This window comes from Hypanus sabinus, unplaced genomic scaffold, assembly GCF_030144855.1.
Source record: "Hypanus sabinus isolate sHypSab1 unplaced genomic scaffold, sHypSab1.hap1 scaffold_194, whole genome shotgun sequence".
Taxonomy (NCBI): Eukaryota; Metazoa; Chordata; class Chondrichthyes; order Myliobatiformes; family Dasyatidae; genus Hypanus; species Hypanus sabinus.
In genome coordinates, this window is record NW_026780036.1 from 628556 (window position 1) to 633727 (window position 5172).

Below are 5172 nucleotides of genomic sequence, written 5' to 3' on the forward strand. Positions count from 1 at the left end.
TCTGAAATTTCCCGTAGATGGCACAGAATGAATCAACAAAACATATACCGGGTGAAATGCCGTACCGCGCGATGATAAAAACCGGCCGGCCTCTGCCAGGAAGCTTAAACTGGGTAGGAAGTTCCTCTTTCCGCAGGACAACATCGCCAAACACATCTCCAGAGCAATAGTGGAGTGGCTTCAAATGCTCAAAATTGATATCCTTGAGGGGTCCAATCACAGTTCCGACCTTAACCCGATTCAACATCTCTGTCACGGCCTCAGGATTCCTGTCCAGCACCGCTCCTGAACTAACCCGGCACGGCTTGAGAGGTTTGCAAGGAGGAGTGGGTAAAACTTGCTCCGTCACTTTGTTCAAAGCCAATAGAGACTTATCCAAAAGTAATATTGGTTGTACTAGCTGTGAGGGGTTATTCATGAGCTTAGGAAGGTTTATATTGTCTAGAATGTTCCAAGCTGCGAATGGATGTTCATTGTGATGGGAAATACATTGCAGGGCATTTCCAAATGAAATTCTGAACCCGAATCGGTTGATACAGAACCTTGTAAAAGTGCCCAGAGCTCAACACTTTGTTCACGTAAATGAGTATTACAACCAGCGATTGTGATCAATTTAACTGTGAATGTTTATTTCCGAATCGCATGCTCCTGCTTTCACAGTAGAAAGCAGAAAGCAAGGAATAATATAAAGCGTGACAATCTAAAAATATCTGAAACCGAAATGTCAGAAGTTCAAATTTATTCGTGTCCCTTCGCTCAGTACTTAGTTGAACCACCTTTTGGAGCAATTACGGCCAGAAGACTTTTTTGATAAGCCTCTGTTAGTTTTGTACAATGCAGTGGAGCAAGATTTCCCATTTATCCTTGCAAATTACTCAGGCTGTGCCAGGTCAGATGCGCAGCCGCAGTGGACAGCCATCTAGAGGTCCTGCCAGGGATTTCCGATCGGGTTATGGTCAGGACTCTGACTGGGTCACTCAAATACAGAAGTTTTCTTCATTTCAAGGCACTCTATTGACGTGCAGTTTTTCATTCAGTATCTCTCTATATTTAGCTCATTCATAATCCTGATCATATTTCCAGTCTCTGTTGCTGAAAAGGTTCCAGCTGGCAAGATGGGGACGCAACACGCATCACTAAAGACATATATTTTGCCTGTAGAGTCTTTGCAGAGCCTTACGTACGACATACTGTGTGGATGTGGAAGGTAAAAAAGGAGCACGTGATGCACAAATGAAAAGTCTCTGTTAAATTGATAAAAGTCCCTGGTGGTAACGCTCATTTATATGATGATAGCTTAAATATTATTGGGAAGTAACCATTCCAAGATAGATCCGGCATAGAACGTCTTGTACAATCGATTAGTCTCTGGTTAATATCAGCTGTTAACGTCGGCTGAACACACTGGTCACTTCGGTACAACTGACACGTTGATATTGTCACCTGATGGCAGTTGAAAACAAAATGCTCGTCATGTCAGACTTCGCACTTACTGTTTGTTTGTTTGTTTTCTTTCTATTTTGCGGAGAAGTTCATTTTCTTTTTCTCAACATTCCAGATTCCGGATATTCATTAGCGAGGTGACATGTAATAGTATCCTGACCTTTACTGACTGAAATATGTAAATTAAGGCAAACCTTGTAAAGAAAAGCAGGAATTTGAAACACATTATAAATCAACAAATTTATGTCTTGCCTGAAAGGCACTTGCATGCTGCCAATGTGCAGAGAATCTCTCGCACAATAACGTAGTCGTCTCATTGATTAATGCTGATTGCTGATGTGTTTTTAAACTCCTGCTTCTCCTCGTTATATTCGAACACAGTGACTGCAGATGAATATTTTGCCCTTTCATTTATTACGGTTCTCCTGATAAATTGCACCGAGCAAGTTCCGGATATTTTTAAAATGCTTGTCCATACGTGGACGGACCTGTATAATCACGGGTCATAACATCGCGTTGACCATTATGAGCGGGTTATCTTGTTGACATATTTATTGCACCAGCTTGTTACTCTGCAATTGTTTAGCGAAAACACCCATGCCTTACATTTCCCGGAAATGACACAATTGGTGAGTAATTGTATTTTATCACTGAATCAACTGTATTACTTTTCAATCAAGAGGAATACAGTCCAATGAAAGAAGTTTCAACATGATATATTAACTTACGCCGAGAAGACATAATAACTCGGCTTACTGTGAAAATGTCCATCTTTCTTTTGTTTCTTTTTTGCCATTCTGGAGTGGGTCTCGGATTGACGAATAGGAGTTAGAATCACTATCAGGTTCAATATCACCGGCACATGTAGTTCCGATTTTATCGTCAGGCAACTGCACGGATGTTGGAAAAATAGACTCAGTCTGCAATACCGAGAGAAAATTGAAACTTTTTTTTAAATCAAAGCAGCAATTTTACTGTCAATCAACAAAATAACTCGAATTGTTCTTGATACCCACTGCTGCGAACCGTTTAAACGATCTGTACTGCTATTCCAATTTCTCAAAATGTTCTATCAAGCACTAGCGCGACATTCACAAAAGTTCCTGTCGAGCAGAGCCGGTGAGGCAGCATCTGTTTAACAAATAAAGATTCGTCGTTTCGGGCCGGGACTCCAACAACAAACTGAGGAAACGGAATTTATGTTAGCCTGCATTTCTGCAACTTAGCGATCAATATGCATTTCCAGCTAATTATTTATACAATTTGCTCTATTGCAATGTATCCTGGCTTCTTAAGTCGTTTGATGCTAGTTTATCACCTCGTTGAAGGGAGGCATATACCCGGGGAGAGTTTATTTCCCTTCACATTCATACGGTGCAGTTAATTCTATCCTCACTACCTGCATTTCAGTGCGTTCTCTACCACCGGGACTCTCAGATTTATTGATCAAACGGGAAGATTATTTCCTGAAACTCAGAGATGATACCTGCCCCACTGAACATCTCCAGCGATCCTGCTCGTCACCATTCGATGCTTCAACAGAGATTATTAGCTCCGAAGCGGGATTCCAGATAGGATAATGTTATCAAGCCCGTTGTCGTTAGAACAATGGGAAAAAAACGGAAAATCCGGGAGGTAATCAGCAGATTTGTCCGCAACCATGGGAAAAGTAAGAAAAGAAAGAGCGTTGCAGGCGGAAGAGCCTTTTTCAGAACTGGGAAGGAGACAACGTTCGGTCTCTTGTTGCCCCTTTCTGACCAGGTTTCCCGTTTCTGATGTTCCCTCAGCCTCTTTCATTCAATTTCATCATTTTCAGGTACATCTGAGAGTGACGGAGAGCCTAGGGGATGTCTCCTGCTCTGTGTGTTGTACATCCTGTATCCATCCATTTGCCCATTTGACTCATCCATTGACCGGTAACATTCCCTGGAGCTTATCCCTCTGACTAGCCCGCTTCCGCTCAGAGAGAGGCGCCCCCTTCCACACTCACCTGCAGCATCAAGCGGCCGATACCTCCAAACCCAGTTCTGATGGGCTGCTTCGAATTAAAGGACTTCTCTTCCCTCACATGAGATGTGAGAGCCGAGTACCTGAAGAATTATACTTTCTGACTCTCGGATTTCAGCATCTATACTGTTTATAACTTTTAGTCATTTCAATCCTTAAGTGATACATTCTAATGTTCTAAGTTTACGGTAGACCACTTTGAGATAAGTGTTCCTGCACGCATTTGCAGGAATATCTAGAAATGTTACAGAGTTTATCAATATCACAGCAGAATAAGACAAAGTTCTGATTCCATATCTGTTTTCTCTTCTCTGACGCCCAGTGAACATAGTGGCGATTGCAATCCTGTCCCGGGGGAAGTGCGGCCTCTCCCCGTGCACCACACGCTACCTGGTTGCCATGGCAGCGGCGGATCTGACGGCTGTCGTCACTGCATTCTTTACCCGGATCAATTACTATTTCCCGGGATCCTTCCTGGAGACGTATCCCCTGTGTAGCATTATCTTTGTACTGCAATGTGCTTCCAGAGACTGTTCGGTCTGGCTCACCGTCACCTTCACCTTCGATCGGTTTGTCGCCATTTGTTGTCAGAAGTTAAAAGCCGGCTATTGCACAGGAAAGACCGCGGCATTAGTTCTCGTGATCATCTCCGCTGTTATGTGTTTAAAAAATATCCCCTTCTATTTCATTCATAACCCAAGTGAGATAATCGATGGAGTTTTATGGCTTTGTAAGTTAAACCCAGCTTACTTCACTGAACACCAGTGGGTGAGCTTTGACCGATTCGACAGGAGTTTAACCCCACTGATTGCATTCGCACTAATTCTGGTCCTCAACGCCCTGACGGTCCGGCACATTTTAGCGGCCAGTCGGGTTCGTAAGGGACTCAGGGGTCAGAGAAAGGGGGAGAACTGCAGTGACCCAGAAATGGAAAGCAGGCGGCGCTCTGCGATCCTCCTCTTCACCATATCCGGCAGCTTTATCATTTTGTGGTTGGCGACTGTTGTCAATTTCTTCAAGTATAACGTCGGAGGGACAGATCCCAATAATTACACCGATTCTGAATTTATCTTACAGGCACTTGGATTCATGTTACAGAACCTGAGTCTGTGCACGAACACATTTATATATGGAGTAACACAGTCTAAGTTCAGAGAGCAGTTCATAGCCGCAGTTAAATGGCCAGTGATCACAATTGTACGCTTAATCAGGAGACAAAACAACTGACGGCAGCCAGGGTTTATTCCCAATGGCTCCAAACTATGATGTGATACTTAACCCCAGATATTGTGATCACTAGCTGAAAATAATACCGATAGCAATCAGAATGTTAATTCAGCAGAGGCCGTAATGTTAGATCGACAATTTCGCTGTTTATGCTTTGGAGTAGTCACATTTCAAGATTCATGATTCAGGTTTAACGATTGAATAATGTCATTCTCTGTAGAGAAGTGTAAGGAGAACAAAGTGTTTGTTACTCCAGATCTGATGCAGCATAAAAGCAATAAAATATAATATACACATCAAGATATCAGGATTCACCTCTCAGGAATTACTTTCACCAAAGAAAACAGGAATCGGCAATCCGTGCAAGCAGATACAATTCTGATAAGGAGTATACACCAGTAAACTTCAATGAGAGAGCGACCCAGAAAAACGGAGACGTCACCACTATCGAGGAAAACGTTAACCAATGGAAGAGTCTGACTCCCCATGGAAGAC